Below are 17548 nucleotides of genomic sequence, written 5' to 3' on the forward strand. Positions count from 1 at the left end.
TAAATATTCTGCTACTATGTATTAAATACTGCATGGTTTGCCCAAGCTAAGATGAAACCATCTTTAACTTCAGCTTTTGAAAGGTAGTGAATAATCATGGTTTGGATAGGTATTCATTGCTGTTATGTAGAATTAACTTATTATTTTTTCTAAATCTATTTCTCTATGTATACTTTCTTTCAACTTCCTTGAATAGAATTTAACATAAAAATATATTCATCTTGAAGAGATTATGTGCGCTCTCAACTTGATTGCAGTCTTATTCATAATAGCCAAGATTTGCAAACAACCCAAATGTTGACCAACAAATGAATGGGTGAGAAAATATGGTAGAGCCATACACTGGAATATTACTCAGCCTTCAAGAAGAAGGAAATCCTGCCATTTGTGACAAATGGATGGACCTAGAAGACCTCAAACTAAGTGAAATAAGTCCATCACAGAAGAATAAATATTTCATGGTTCCATTTATATGAGATATTTAAAACAGTCAAACTCATAGAAGCAGAGAATAGAATGGTGTTGCCAAGGCATGGGGGGAAGGGGAAGTGGGAGCTGGTCAATGTGGGTAAAGTTACAGTTATACTCGGTAAGTTCTAGAGATCTGTTATAAAACATAGAGCCTCCAGTTAATAGCATGATGTTGTGCACTCAAGACTTTGTTAAGAAGATTCATCTTATGCTAAGTGTTCTTACCACAGAAACAAACCAAAGTATAATAGACAAACAAGAAAAGTAAAGAGATACACAAAATCTTTTGGAGGTGATGGATACATTGATAACTTTGCTTGTAAGGATGGTAACACAGTATATATGTATGTCCACATTCATCAAGACATATACATAAATATACTCAAATTTTTGTATATCAAATATGCTTCAATGAAGTTAAAAAAAAGAGATCTATTTGTGATGGAAAGAAACTTAGCTCTTCTTTAGTCTAATCATATCTTCACTGTACAGTTGCCTCAAGAAAGGACAGGTAAACATCTTCTATACCAAAGCATGTTTGTGGTCAAGTCCATTTTTGTAACTGGGTCACCTGGTAATTTTTGTACTTTCTACCCTCTGTTTCTCCCCCATTCCACACTCATAGATACTTAAGGACCTACTCACCAAAAATGGAGTAAAGGCCTCAAAGTACAGACCTATGAGAGGATTTTGATAAATGACCTCCAATAAATAAATGTTTCTGCCTTTACAAAGAAATAGACTTGGCATAATTAATATCAACTTGCCCCTACATTTCTACAAAAATGATCATCTAGAACCAATTTTACCCAGCTGAAATATACAGTCAAGAATAGTCACCAAGGTCAATCAAGACCAAGTCCTGCTTTTGCCTGAATTAACTAGATTGCTGTCTCCATCTTATGAGCCCTAATTGGTTATACTACACAGAATATGACTCAAAAACTTGGCTCAGGGTTTCAAGAAGAGATAAAAGCTTCTTAGGACCACTTGTACATCTTTCTCTCCCTGCAGCCGTGGACAGGTTTCTAAGGCTGTTACAGCTGAATAGTAACTTTTCCCAATGGCATAAACAGCATTTTTATTCTGGGCCCTTCCTCCTACCAACTACCCTTGGGAAACCACTGGGCCACTGCATTCTTATGTGAGTCCTCTTACACAGCTTACTCCATATTTTCATCATAATTTTACACAAGAAATAGGATTTCTATTTTTACTTTATATTCCTTTTTCCCTGAAGGTGAAGGAGATGATTAAGAAATTTCTAAAAGTTGAATAGCTCCCACTTCCTCCCAGCTCCTACTTTATTGAAGAAGGTAGGGTTTTTGAGACTTTCAAAAACCAAACTCAGGGGACTGTACTCGTATTTCAGATCTCAGAGCTAATCCATTCAGAGGGTTATATTTTGTTCTTTATTTAAAGCCTCCAGATACCAATTTGTCATATAATCAAGGTAGGTACATGAAAAAGACAGTTCTTGTCATAAGGATAATGTCACATCTACCTATTTAAACTTCCATAATATATAGTTTCTTTCTTCCAAATATTTCAGAGTGACAAGTAATTTCTGTCTTGTAAAATGTAACTTTCAGTTAAAGTAACAGCTTCTTAAAAGTTGTTTTGATCACCTCAACTTTAAAATAAGAATATCAAAGGAGAAAATTGCAAAATAACACTTTTGCTGTAATGCCCTATTTTTCTAGTCGTAACTACATATTCAGTTCAAACAAACAAAGTGAAAAGCTATTACTTTAATCATATGAGTATATCCAAATCAATTAATTAACACGAAGAAAGTGTCTATTAAGCTCTGTGGGTTGTTTTATGTAGAAGTTTAAATTCTCCGAGTATATTTTCATATCTGCATATAAGATGATGGTTACTTCTGGAACATGTCATTGAATATAAGTATCGCTCTGCTTACTGATTGTGGTGTTAGGAACCTCAAAATTTAGTGGTTTTAAACAGCAAGCATCATTTGTTTCGCCCATGAGTTTACAATTTGAGCAGGATTTGGCCGAGAAAGTTGATCTCTGCTCCACTTGGTATCAAGTGGAGCTGCTCAGCTGTGGGCTAGAGAACCTACATCTAACATGGTGACCTGGCATGGCTGGCAAGTTGGTGCTGACTGCTAGCTGGGGGTGCCGAAGGGCCTGAAGGTTGGGAGCCTCAGTTCCCTTCCATGTGAGCCGTTCCATGTCCTGTGAGGTTCCTCCCCACCTAGTAGCGGCCTGCCAAGGGCAACCATCATGACAGGGAGAGCCAGGAGGAAGCTCGACTTGGCTTTGGAAATCAAAGAGTGTCATGTCTACTCCATTCTATTCATTAGAAGCAAGTCACCAAGGCTAGATCAAACCCACATTCAAGGGGAAAGAGATTGGGCTCAATGTCTTGATGAAAGGAAGGTCAGAGGATTTGTGGACGTATTTTTTTAAACCACCACACTATAAAACAAGGAATGTGAAAAATAAATGTTAGATGGATTCTGAAGAACTAGAAAGGTCAATTTTTCCTTGAATTATACTTTTCAATGCCACTTATTAAACTTCCCGCCTGTGCATTACGTCCATTTTTAGTAATCCTTATACAAACTTGAAGTATTTTCCATTTTACAGATGAGGCGTTCACAATTAGAGTAAGAAAGGATTTGTTGAAGGTCACACAGGCAGTAAATAGTAGACCAAGAATTAAAAATGGACCCTTTCTGCTACTCCATGCAAAAGTTCCAAGGAGGGATGAGATCTGGTCCAGAATTTGGCAGCTGGATGAGACATAAGTGGCCAGAAAAGAATAGTGATAGTCTCTGTCTGTAAGATGATATGATAAAAGATATAGAAAGACAATCATATGATTTCCATAAGCATCATTTGGCTGAGCCAGTATATTTATGTGTATGTCTTGGTGATCATACTTGTGAGAGGTGTGGGATGAAGACAGTCTATGGATCCTTGCTTTTTGGGAAATCTGGCAAAAGTCTTTTCAGATAAGCTAGTTCTAGTGTATTCTTGGGAGAATCAGGGACTATAAAGAGGGGGCTGGGCTATGGAGGAGTTGGCAAGCTAGAGCCAAGTCAGACATCCTAGAACAGCCAGTAAAGCTTACTAGTAAGATGTCAGCTCAGTTGATATATACAATTTCTAGAATTATTACCCACTTGGAATTTCGTGCTACCTTTTTTCCATAAAGAACATCTGGTTCTCGGTGTGAGTGTGAGCAGTCAAACTTATAAAACATGTTTCCATGTTCTTCTTTAAGAAGTAACGGGATACTACTGTCTTAAAATTTGCATCAATGAGTTGTGAAATGAAGTGTCATTCTTTTACTCAAGAAAAAATTTTATTCAATTTTGTTTAAAAGAAAACTTTTATAGCACCTATTATGAGCCAGACACAGTGGAATGTACTTTACAAATAGTAAAGAAAACAAAAAACAAAACAAAAGAAATAAAAAACCACTCACACCCATCTCCTCTAGTTACTATTCTTGTAATACTTATGATTCTTATAATACAACTGTAAAGGCTTACCATTATTGTGACTTTTTCTTTTTTCTTTTTTTGTGGGTGAGGAGTAGGGTAAATAAAAGTTGATCTGGGTCCATCTCAGAGGTAGTGCAAAAGAAAGGATCCTTGAATTTGAAAATTGCTGCCATTGTCTTTGGAAACTCATTAGCTTTTCTGAGTCTTGTTTTCTTCCATGTAAAGTTGCCATGAGAGTTAGATGAAGTAATCCATAGGGAAATATATAAAAAGGTATTCCATGAAGGAAAGTATTATCAAAACATTGCGTAAAACTATGTTAATGAGGATGAATGATGGGTTGAGTTCCCAGGTCACAGAGGGTAGCTTTGGACAAGGACCATTGGGCTCTACTAACGGAAAGCATGTTTCAATTCACAGACCTCTCTTAACAGATCTTCCTGGGTTGGCCCTAGAGATACTGATCACTGAACTGATCATTGAAAAAGAAATGTGTATTACAATAACAAAATGTGTTTTTTTTTTTGTATGATAAAGGTAAGGGTTCATAGCCATTTGAGGTTACACCGTGATTGGCTTAACGATGACTCTATTATTGACCCTTCCAGTTTTGCAATTCTTTTTGCTAATAAACTTTTTTTCCTTTTGTGCTCAATATTGATTTTTAAAAACTGTTGCCTTTCCAAAATACCTACCTTTTAAAAATTGTTACCTTTACCTTATTTATCACAGATTTATCCTTACTGTTGCACTCTAGTGAAAAGTAGACAGCAAACTCATTTACTCTTAATTAATGTAGGCACCTTCCTATAATTACATATGAAACTTCAACCAGGACAAAAGTATATATACATATATACCTATATATACACATATACACACATATACATATATACAAGTGTGTGTAACATATACACAAATGTATGTAACATATACATGTTACATACTACATGCTTAAATGTATGTAAAATATTTTTAAAATCCACATTAAACACATATGTTTCCTCCTCTCCATATATGAGACATATATGTATTTAATTTAATACATATGTATTTAATATGAAACTTTGTATTTGATTTAACATACATTTAATTCATCCTCTGAATTCATTGCCATCTTTATATACTTACAACTCCAGACTGCAAATATTATAGTGACAAAATAATGAAATACCATCTGAAGGGGGAAGAAAAGCTGAACAGTATGCTAAATGTTAGTCTTTCAAATATTTTAAAATATTTCTAGTACTTCACACTTAAATATTTTGTAAAAGCAGAATTATCTGTCAGACATTCCATGATGTACATATTTTTTTCTTTATAGAAGCTTTTAAGTTTCCATAAGAAATCACACTTGCTTAAAATAGAAAGAGAGTAGTTTAATCATCATAAATCTAGCCATAATGTAGACTTCGCTCTTTATTTCTAAAAAGAAGTTATGGCTAGAAATAATTGTGTTTTGGTTATAACAGTAACATATAACAATAGCAATGTAACAGTGATAGTAATCACAATAATTATAATAAGAATGCTAGAAGCTATCTATTGAGTATCAACTGTCTATTTTTGGCAGGCCTTTTACAAACATCCTATCGTGTGATGCTTACAATAATACACAGGACAAGTGAAGTTTGTTCACGTAGTCAGACAAAGAGACTTTGGCTCAGAAGGGTTAACTGACTTGCCCCAGAAATGGTAGAGCCAGAAATCAAATTTATGCTTTTTTTCCCCATTAGGCCAAGATGGTGTTTACAAGGCAAGGTCCTAAAACACAGACTGGAAATTTACTGGCCATCCTGATTACTGATTATTGTTGTCAATCTAATAGCACTTTGTCAGATTTCCAATTCTTCTTTCAACAATTCTTTCTACTTTGGGATAATAGTTTTACATCATTAAGTGCTTTAAAATTACAAAATACTGTCACATGCATTCACTGTAGTTTCTCTCAACATTTTTAGTTTCATTTTACAAATTGGACACAAGTATACATACAAGTATGACTAGATCATGATTTCTTATATATGATGATCATATCTACAGAACTAAGCTACATACACACAGAAGGAGCTCAATAAATAGTTGAGTAAAAGGGTGTATGCCCTTTAAGAAGGCATTTGTCCATGTTGACAGTGGTAGTAATAAACTACTAATACTAGGCAAATAAGACCTTTTCCTCAAATTGAGGAGAATGACCCCCAAAAAGGTCAGACAAAGAAGATGACTCACAGACTACAATCTCTGAAGGCCTTGGCCTACTTCATGCATCAAAGACTTAAAACCGGTCCACTGGAGTCTTCTCTATTACTATCTATTCTAGAACAGTCTTGAGCATATCCAAGATTGCAAAGTTTGCTCAGTCAAACCTGGAATCAAAACAATAATAATAATAATAATAATAATAATAATAATAAAGGAAAGCAGCACAGTTTTCCACATACTCTGTCAGCAATTTTGCAGCCATGAATATGGTGGCATTTCCACAACTCAACCTGTCAACCAATCCGTTAAAAATAAAACATAAAAATTAAGGAAAGAATAACACAATACACTCCTTGAGGAATCCTGACACAGTCATTTTTCTTTTTGTGCATGCACAATGAAAACGTTTCTACAGGCCATGCTGTGTGCAACCTTCCCCGTTCTTCACAAAGTGGTCAATGTGCAGACATTTTAGGGGATCAGCTGCTAAAGAGGCATGTGGGAAACAATCACTGGTTGTTTTTACATTCATTTTTCATCACAGAACTTTGAGAACCAATGACACTTAAAACTGGCATTGCCATAGAAACTTAACATTTGCCCTATTCTTCTCAGCTACACGATATGCATCTATGAAGTGTATCCACTGTACACTTGAGGGTCAATGACACAAGCAAGAGTGACCAACACTGTTTTGAGAGGCTGTACCATCCCGAGGAGACAAAACTGATCTGCTCTTCAGAAATCTAGGGATGTAATTACATTTCTTCAACAACATTCTGGAATTATAACCATTGAGTTATGATGCAATTGTTAACTTTCTTAGTCATCTCCATATGTAGCAATGCACATGGCAGTAACTATTCAAAGGCTGGAAGAAAGAAGAAACTATTCCAGGTGAATCGGCCAGTCCATGTTCTTTGAAAGAAAGGTGTTGATTTCATTTGAGATGTAACTGCATTTAAACTGAGTACAAATAAGCTCTGAGTGGCATGTGGAGCTTAGAATGGGTTCAAAATTGGGCCAATGAGAAAGGAGGTTTTATTTTCACTGAAAGCCAAGGAATCATCTTCAGTGTAAGTTGGAATGTCATCAAGCTGACACATAACTTACGCACAGACAATTCCTCTCAGGGTGGAAGGTCAGGCAATTAATCCATTACATCACCCATTCACCTATGTGTGCCAGCTCTTTGGGAGAACTTGGGAAAATGATGGAAAATTCTTAATAATCTTTGACAGTGCAATATTTGTACTTAGACTCTGGCTATTCCAGAATGATGCTTCCCTCTTAGAATGGCTAGTCAATCTCACCACATGATGGAAAACAGATGTAAGATTAAGATGCAAAGTAGTTTTCCAGATCCTTAGTCCCAGCATGCTGCACAGTCCAGCCCCAAAGTTAACCAGCCAAGTGCTGACACATGTCTTACAGCAAAATATCCCTCACAGCCACAGTTCAAAGGCCTCGCTACCCTCCAGGGCAATTAATACAGCATCACGTTCAATGGTGCTTGAACCAAATCCATTGAATCCTCGGGGGAGAAATAATGAAGCAATCGCAGAGCTCAGACCAGAGCAGCATGTAGTGGTGGCTAAGGTTTCAGTCCCTGAAATGTAGCTTTTCCTGAAAGCACATGTAGGATCACAGATTTACTCGAAGAGAGCTATGCTCAGACTGTGGAATCTGCTTGTAGGACAGTTCTTGTGAGACAGCATGAAAGTTGAAGGATAGTTATTTAATAAGAAAGAATGAAAGAAGGCAGGAAAGAAGGAGAGGCAGAGGGAGAGGGAAAGAGAAGAAGAAGAGGAAGAAGAAGATGAAGAAGACGAAGAAGAAGAGAAGAAGGAAGAGGAAGAAGAAGAGGAAAAAGGAGGAAAAGGAAGGGATAAAGGGAGGGAAGAAGGAAGGGAAGGAAGGAAATCTATAGATTTCATTTATAGATGTTCACTCTGCTATCATAGAGATTTTCAAGTTTTACTTATTGGAAATAACCAGAAAAGCAAAAAACTATATTCCTTTAATAAAACTGGAAGTTACTATTGGTGTATAGAACCAGGAGATGGGAAGGAGCTCCTTTCTGAGACATGCAGTAAGCATGGTTTAACTCCATCCAAAGCAGACAAACTTGAGAATTATGTTTTTCTCAATTGTTCTCAGCATTCCTTAAAGATATTGTGTAAAGAAATGGTGTCACACTGTATTGGTTAAATTTGAAAAAAAAAATCTAAATCATGACAAGGTATTTTGCAGTCTCTGATATGTAAATTACAAATAAATATTTTTACTTTTGGTTGAACCTAGAAACAACCACCATGACCAGAAGTTTCTAAAGATGCTTGGAACCCTGGTTAAATGAATCACACTTTTGGGGGCACCCGGGTGCCTCAGTTGGTTAAGCATCTAGACTTTTGATTTTGGCTGAGGTCATGATCTCACAGTTTATGACTTTGAGCCCTGTATCTGGCTCTGTGTTTTTAGCACAGCTTTGGATTTCTCTGTCTCCCCCTCTCTCTGCCTCCCCTTCTCTTTCTGTCTTTCTCTGTCTCTCAAAAATAAATAAACATTAAAAAAAAATGAGTCAGGCACTTAGGGATGCCACATTATCTCTTGCAGGGACCACTTAGCATTTTGTAAGAAGCAACAGTACAGTGGCCAGAAAGAACAATGCAGTATTCCAAGGTGCCTCACTTGTCTAGAAGATGAAAAATTAAAATTTCTTCAATTTTCAATTATCCACATGTGAATTTTCCATGTTGTGCACTATTTGTGGCCATTGGGAGCTTTGCATTTGCAGTGCCCGTCAGCTGGGTCAGGAAGACAGCACTGCTATCCCAAGGGGTACACTCAGTTACCGCTGAGCAGAATACATTTGCAGTCCTTGCCGTTTTCCCTCTCCTGAAAATGTATACGAGAAATATATTGTTTACTAAAGAAACCATAGCTAAACAAAAAATTCCAGTCATTCAAGGATAACCATGTTAAATCTTGACAGAAGTCTTTCTATATTTTATTTTGTGCAGATATATTCATATAGCAAAATCCTATGTGTATTTATACAAAGATAGGTATTATGTTGGAAAGGTTGAGAGTGTAGTCTCTCTCTGTAGCTAGAGTGTCTAAGTGTACAAGTCACATGTTGGCAACTCACTTCCGGTCTCCAGGGTTGGTTCCTTACCGATAAACCCGGGGTAATATCAGTGAGTTGCAATGAGTGACTATATACAAGGTGCAAGGACACATGTTTTTCTTGTAGCGAGCATATATCAATATTAGCTATTATTGTTACCATGCTTAGAACCCCCTTTTCACTTAACAATGTGCCATGCACATCTTATCCTGCCAGTAAATACACATTTATGTCTTCACTTTGAAGAGCTATACAAAATAAATGCATTTTATGACCATAGTATACTTTATTGAAAATAGGTGGTGTCTAGTATTTTTTCTACTGTGGATCACATTATAATGAGTATCCTTGTACATCTTTGTATGTCAACAAACTCTTTTGATAATCTAGTCATGCAATTAATGGATTCAATGACATTTTTAAGAGTTTTTTTTATTCCTGTTGTCAAACTCGTCTCTACAAAGCTTTCACTTTTCCACCAGCAGTGTATGAGAGTGCTTATCGCCCCACTTTCTTTTTGTCATTAAATATTATCTTTGCTTGAAATCTTTTTTAAATACAGTGGTCAAAAAAGGTAATGAAACAAGAAGAGTTGATGTGAAAAGAAATTGACTAAGACTCGCATATTTTCAATAGTTCTTTTTTCTCCTTGAAGACAGTGCTAGCTGTGTGTGCAATAGCCATTACGCCTGCCTTTGTATGTGTGCATGTGTTCATGTGGATTTGTGCCTGTATGCGTGTGTATACATATGTATATACATATACATATATACAGGCACAAATACGTATGTACAAGTTTGTGCATATATGTATATTGTGCATATATGCGTATAGGCATGTGCAATTCAATTATATATAAAGCTTGCTTTAGTTAAATAAGTCCATTAAAATGACCTATCAAGGTTTGCAAGGCTTTTTAGAATTATTTTTGTTTCATGGAAAGTGCAAAAAACAGAATAATATAAAGATGCATGTTCACTGAATATATTCCTACTCAAGAAAAACGGGTTGTGAAACCAACCAGCTTTTTACTCTCATTTATTTTCCAAATCACCCTACACATTTCATCTGGGTGGATATAATATGAACAATAAAGGGATGGACATAGGAGATGGGGTGGAAGGATCAACCAATAGAAAATATTCCATTGCAGTAATAAAGACACATCACAACCAAATGTCACTTTTCTCATTGGCAAGGTTTTTGTCCATGGGGCTCAGGTCTGGAATTAACCACCAGATTCTTTTAATAAGAATTCACCCCTTCTGTTACAGCTGTAATACATATTATTCTAGAACCAAAAGATCCACAGCAGGAACTCTGCGTATTTTAGTCCTTATTGTATTATATTTTTTTCGGAAACTAATCAGTGAATGAAAGGATTCAGTGCTACTTTCTTTCTCTACTTCTACTTGTTTAGAAATGCCTTTTTCATGCCTTTGCTCTCCATCAAATCAGAATCCAATCCGCTTCACTGATAAACTTGACTCATTACTCACAATGGGCTCCCATTAGTTCATGAAATGGATCATGAGTTCTACTATTTAAGAGCATCACATAACCATCTTGCAGCATGGCCATCACAATGATAGGATTTCTGTTTTCTATCCTGGCTTCTTCTCTGTTCCTTTTTGGTCATAATAATTTCAAGTCCCCTCTGTCATTCTTTATAGAAGAGGTATTGGTCTATCCCCAGAGACTCAGGGACCACTTCTTAATTGTTCTCCACTCTTGTAGGGGGTGATTAAAAGGTAACTATCTAATTATTTGTGAGTAGTAGAGTTACTAGATATTTTCTCTACCACATTCTGTTTTTTAAACTGTTTTTTTTCAGCCCAATGTTTAACATTAGTTAAAAACAAAACAAAAAAACAAACAAGAAAAATCCCAACAGTCTAAAAGATCAGGGAGGAAATGAACTCTGAAATAATTGAAGCAGATTCTGAAAAATAGGAATGGTATTTTTGTAACTTTTCTCAAGAACCCTCGACACATCCAAAGTCACCCTCAGAAATCTACAGGAAGAGTCATATCCCCAGTGAAGTGCTTTGCTCAGTCCACTGAGAACTGGATCTCAATGTAGTTAACTGTCAGAGAGAGGCTGCAGAGAGCGAATTTCACAGAGAGAAAGTGGTAGCAATTCAAATGACCCAGGGTGGGGAAGCATGATGCTGGTCCAGAAATGCTGAGCTGAACAAAGTGGAAGGAAAATAGTATTTCTATGAAGAATAGTAGCAGGTAAGGATGGATCTCAGTGGTTAAGCTAAGATATGGATTTTATTAAATCTGTAGGTGAGAGTCATGAAAGTTTTTTTGAGAAGGGAGAAAGAAGATAAGAAGCAGTATTTAGGGACCATGTGGGTGGCTCAGTCAGTTAAGCTTCTGACTTCAGCTCAGGTCATGATCTCATGGTTCATGTGTTCAAGCCCCAAGTTGGGCCCTGTGCTGACAGCTCAGAGCCTGGTGCCTGCTTTAGATTCTGTGTCTACCTCTAGCTCTCTCTGCCCCTCCCCCACTCATGATTTCTCCTCTCAAAAATAAACATTTAAAGAAATTTAAAAAACAAAGCAGGATTTAGGAACATGCAACCTATTTCCCAAGCACGTGCACAGTACTAAGAAGATGGACGGTGGTATGGGGCTGTGTGGAGGACCAAAAAATGCTCAGGACCCATAGAAAGCACCCAGTTGTGAAGTTGTAAAGGGTTGCACACTGGGAATGAAAAGCAGGATCTGTGTGGGATATGCCGAAGAGGAAGCGTGGTCAGGACTGTGTGGTCATGAGAGGTGCAGCCACCATCATGTCACAAAGCCACCATTCAAGTGCAGTCTGTACTGAAACAAAGTTGTTCTGAACTTGCATGAGGCACTGGGGTCATGGGTCATATGGCTATACCAAATACATGTTGGTGGACCAGAGAAAGGAGGCAAATTCAAGACCTGGTCTATTCCATTTTTTCTTCCCTGTTGACATGTTTCCTTATCTATAGTTAATAAAATCTATAGAAGGAAGAAGATTGGAAATTTCATAGGAAATGGGCCTCCCATACCTACAGGTATAGAACTGGCTTTCTCATTCCTTTTCTCCTGCAATGTCAAAGGTAAGATGTTTTCTCTGACCTGCTCCAGGGGCCTTCAGGGCAGAAGGCATCTGGCCAGCAGTATACACATGTGCGATTGATCTCAATGGAAGAATTTGGGTTGACCCTAGAAACATAACTTCAGCTACTGAGTAACTTCTAGAAACTTCTTATCCCTAACCTGTTCATGAGATTCTTACCTTCTGCTTTAGTATGTGGCTTTTTAGCATAAACCTGCATAAAGTGAATGAATCCATAAAGAAGACCATTTATACGTTAGTAAAAATGAAGATTCTGACAGTAAGGTTCATACACATGTGAGCAGATTTTTGGGAGTGCTGTGGGCCTGAAGTCATGGACAGTATTGTGATAGAGAGGGAAAGGAGGGCCCAGGAGGGAGATTGCATAATGAATCCCTAACTAATCTCACTGGGAAACATTTAGAATCTCATTAATGTGGGAATTAAAGGCTTCTGCAAGACTGTCCGCTGCATGTATGTGAAAATACAGCTGGCATCAAGTGCCCTAACACGCTTCGTGGAGTGTTAGCTTCTTGATTGGGGGCTCCGTGTCAAATGAGTAAAAAAAAAGTTTTTAATTTTTTTAACGTCTATTTATTTTTGAGAGAGAGAGAGAGAGCAAGCATGTGGGGAGACGGGCAGGGCGGGGGGAGGTACAGAATCTGAGCTCTGAGCTATCAGCAGAGCCTGATGTGGGCTTGAACCCGCAAACCAGGAGATCATGACCCGAGCCAAAGTCAAATGCTTAACCCACTGAACTACCCAGGTGCCTCCCCCCACTCACTGCCCTGCTAATTTATTTATTTTAAACCCATGTTGTTCCATATGCATCTATTTAACAGGCAAATTAGATAATGCTTTTGTTCTACTTCACAACCAATTCTTTCAGGCTAAGGTGAAGGAAAGGGCTAAGGACTTTGTGACATCTTAACTTCCTACTCAGTGGGGACGCATGCCCCCAGGCCACACTGTCAGCCTGAATCTATTACTTTTGTCAGATGTGTTATTAGATTTTTCTAAGCTGCACAATCCTTAACAAGAATGTAATTCCAGAGCCTGATTCTGATAGCACTCAGATCGTATCTCAATCCTTTGGGCTCTTTCCTTTAGTTCTAAGAGGCAGCTTTGTGCGCTTCTGCCCCATAACGGGCAAAATTATTCATCAGATACCTTTAATAGATTTGTGGACACCTTATCCGAAGTTGCTGTCACTGGGAAATTTCTGCCTATGCAGGTACCACAGTCACGTCTTCTACATCTATCTTTGGGTCCTGAGTGTCTGGGAGACTAAAAATGTCTTAAGAACAAGGGTACCTGGGTGGCTCCGTTAGTTAGCCGTCCAGCTTCGGCTCGGGTTATGGTCGCCCCGTTCGTGGGTTTGAGCCCTGCATCAGGACTCACTGCTGCAGCACAGGGCCCCTTCAGATCCTCTGTTCCCATCTGTCTCTACCCCTTCCCTGTTCTCTCTCTCTCAAAAATAAAATAAACATTAAAAAATTGTCTTAAAGACAATGTGCCACTCTTTCATCTCCTTTTCCTCCTAGGAAACACCTTATTCAGACAACTCAACACTGAATGATCTCGGATGATAGTAGCTCTCATCATTTGAATGCCATTTGGGTATTGATTAGCCTCACAGTTTTGTACCGGGACAGTAGTATTCTGAGCTTGACGCCCCCTCAATCTTGCAGTTCTTAAGGTCACATAGCCATAGAAAGGAGGTAGGACTGTGTCCTTCCAGCTATGAACTACCGTGGAAATGGTTTCTGCTCTTCCAACTCTAGTTCCCATCGTGCTTAGCCCAAGAATTGGCATGCAGAAGTACTCCAAATAAAAGTTTTAGAGTGGAAGAACTCATGAGTGCGTGCTCCAGACATATGAGTATAAAGCATGGGCACCTGGGTGGTTCAGTGGGGGAAGGGGAAGCTCAGGTCATGATCAAACAGTTTGCGAGCTCAAGCCACACATCTGGCTCTCTGCTGTCAGCACAGAGCTCACTGCAGACCCTCCAACCCCCCAACTCTCTGTCCTTCCCCCACTCCTGTGTGTACGTTCTTTCTCTTTCTATCAAAAATAAACATTAAATTCTTTTTAAAAACAACAAAAAAAGTAATCAGACTATGTTATTATTCCCATTGTATAGTATGACATCAGTCTTCATCATTGAGACTGAAAGCAGCCGACTTTAGCTACTAAAGTAGCTAAGTCACTTGGCTTTTTGTTTTTAAGTTTATTTATTGTGAGAGAAAGACAGAGAGAGAGACAAAGATTGTGCATGAGCAAGGGAGTAGCAGAGAGAGAAAGAAGGACAGAGAGAGAGGGAAAGAGAGAATCACAAGCAGGCTCTGCCCTGTCACTGTGGAGCCTGATGCGGGGTTCAAACTCATGAACTGTGAGCTCATGCCCTAAGCCGAAGCAAGAGGGGGACCTTTAACCGACTGCCCCACTCAGGCGTCCCTAATGTAACTAAGTCGTTCTGAAAGAGAAGACAGGAGATCAGCCAAAAGGGTTTTCCCCAAGACACTTGTGTATTTTTAAATAAACAATAGGTAAAGGGGAGCAGTTGGTGTTTTCCCAATGATGGATATGTGGGGTAGTATAATGGATACTCCACTTACAATTGTGGGGAAAGCTTTTATTTTTGTTAGTGCAAATGCCAATGATTAGCCTGCCAAGTGAGGTGGGTTGGAGAATCTACAGCAGTAGAAAAAACAAACTATCTTCATGCCTTCCGAAGCCGCTGCCAAATTTGGCTTTAAGTACTCTTTTGCCATTTTACAGGGAGTTGTCTTTTTAAATGTGAAATACTTCTGCTCTCAAAACTGCTTAAAGTGTGGCCACAGATTCTCATCTGTAGACAGAACGCATCATAAACACTTCTGTGTTCTGAGAAAAAGATCCAATATTCATAGAATATTCGTAGGTGGATTATGTCTGTGGCCATCTTCAGTCTGCCAGCTGAACTTCCATCCAGGGCAACCCGGCTTAAATCTCAGAGCACATTTCCAGGATCCCTTATTCTGGCTTTCCTACCAGTTTTCTGTTGTTCTAATCACTGCATTTGTGGCTTCCTATTTGCCTCTACTGGACTTTTAATAAGGCACTAGGATGGCTTCCTTAGGCAATAAGTGTTTTCAAGACTGCCCTAAATATGCTTTTCTAAAGGGCACCCAAAGGACACATCAAACTGATTTCCTACTCTATTACTTCCTTTTCTCTTTCTCGTCTAAGTCTCTGGTAATTTGAAATAAAGTGATAAAAGCACATCTAAAATACTAGTGTAATGTTTTAAATGTACTATATTGCATGTCTTTTATTTTTTATGCAGAACTATAGGGGATGGACCTTTAAACAAGAACCCACAGTTATAGAGTTACCATACCATTCTAGAATATTCCTGAGTTCTCATTTGATTTCTGTTAGTTGATTCAACTTGGGTTAAGAAAAAAATCTAAAGGCTGGGTTGTTCAATTTTTTTTCTAGAAGGATCATAGGATATGGTGACCAAGAAAAGATTGAGTGAAGCCACAGAACTTTTTCAGTCATTGTAATGTGAGAAAATGCCAGATTTGATTCTTTGCATTATAGGAGTCTAGGTAGTCTGATTACTATTGCTGGCAATACTCTTCACTGCCATTAGCTATTTCTTTCTTTCTGATTCCAGAGATAGGAGGGATGAACAAAAACCTGCAAATTTTTTTTATCCTGATTATCCTGCCGTTAAAAAAGAAAATCTTGGGGCAAACTGGGTGGCTAAGTCAGTTAAGCATCGACTTTGGCTCTGATCATGATCTCACAGTTTGTGGTTCAAGCCCTGCCTCAGTCTCTGTGCTAACAACTCAGAGCCTGAAGCCTGTTTAGGATTCTGTGTTTCCCTCTCTCTCTCTGCCTCTCCCCGTTCACGCTCTGTCTCTCAAAAAGAAATAAACATTTAAAAAGTTAAGAAAAAATATGCACCACTGCTCTCCGTGCCTCTAGCACAAAGGTTGAGATTTGATTGTTAAGTTGTTTGGGAATTAATCATCTGCAATCTCATAAAAGCCACAGCATCAATTGTCCTCTGGCCATAGAGGTTCGTGTACAGCTTAAAATGAACAGGGAAATTCTCCCATGTAGATATTGGCACTTTCCTATGGGGTCATCCTTTTCGTTTTTTTGTTTTTGTTTTCTTTTGTTTTTGACACCTTTCATTGGCCTCCAGGGAAGAATCAGCGTATTTAAATATCCAGAAGACTTGTTTGAGGTTGTTGATGTCACAATGATTTGTAGTCCTATTAAAATGACATTTGCTGATGACATGATACAATGCGGTGCATCATTTCATCTCAGCATGAAAACTCACTGATCTTTTCATCACTGCCACACAGGTGATCCGCTAACCCGCGGCTCTAATGTGATCAGCCGCACCGCTACCGCGAGCATTTGCATAAGTGCTCCTCCGAGATGGACTGCATTTCTAATCCAAAGTCACGTCAAGGAAAAATAGCTGTTGCGGAATGATTTATCCTGTTATTGGCTAAATGAAATTATTCAAATCCTGAAATCTGCTTTTTGTTCAGCATTAGAATTTCAAGTAGACACACCGCACCTCGATTCCACGTCTGTATCTTAAACACACACCGCACACAGTGTGTAAGTTCAAGTAGTAAGTGATGCTTCCTTTCTTCTGCATCCATCCAACTGTTCTGCGGTGCAAGTGAAAAAAAAAGGGCAATTGGTTAGCATGGAATAATTAACAAAATTAAATCACACTTCTAGGCGAGATCTTTGTGTGAGAGCCGACTCATACACTGTTTGTACCCAGAACCATTGTGACTTTTTCTTTCCTCCTTCAACTCATAGGAGAGAAAAACGTACAGTAGGCAGCAAAGTGAAAAAGCAACATGTATTTCTTTGAGACATACATGACTCTAGCTAGTGTACTTGTCACAAAAGGTGACAAGGCCATACAGACGGGAAGCTTACTTTAGAGGTCATGATGCTCTCTGAAGTACAGAGCAAATTTCATATTCTCTCTTGGACATTGTGGATGTAGAAAAATACAGAAGAAAAAAACATTAAGGAAAGCAAAATGAATAAAAAATACTCTTGAGTAAATTTTTAAGTGCCTTGAAGAAGCAGACTCTGTCTCTTGCAGAAGCGCATTCATTACCTATTCTGAACTAGGC

The 17548-nt window shown here is 38.2% G+C and overlaps 1 long non-coding RNA gene across 1 annotated transcript in view; it reads left to right on the top strand.

Annotated features, from left to right (window-relative positions):
- LOC115286483 overlaps positions 1-16923 on the top strand; it is a 59504-nt gene extending 42581 nt beyond the window's left edge. Inside the window, exon 2 of the long non-coding RNA XR_003906082.1 lies at positions 16748-16923. This is a non-coding gene — a long non-coding RNA (uncharacterized LOC115286483). The remainder of the gene's footprint in view (positions 1-16747) is intronic.
- The last annotated feature ends 625 nt before the right edge of the window (positions 16924-17548 follow it).

This window comes from Suricata suricatta, chromosome 3 (assembly GCF_006229205.1).
Source record: "Suricata suricatta isolate VVHF042 chromosome 3, meerkat_22Aug2017_6uvM2_HiC, whole genome shotgun sequence".
Lineage (NCBI taxonomy): Eukaryota > Metazoa > Chordata > Mammalia > Carnivora > Herpestidae > Suricata > Suricata suricatta.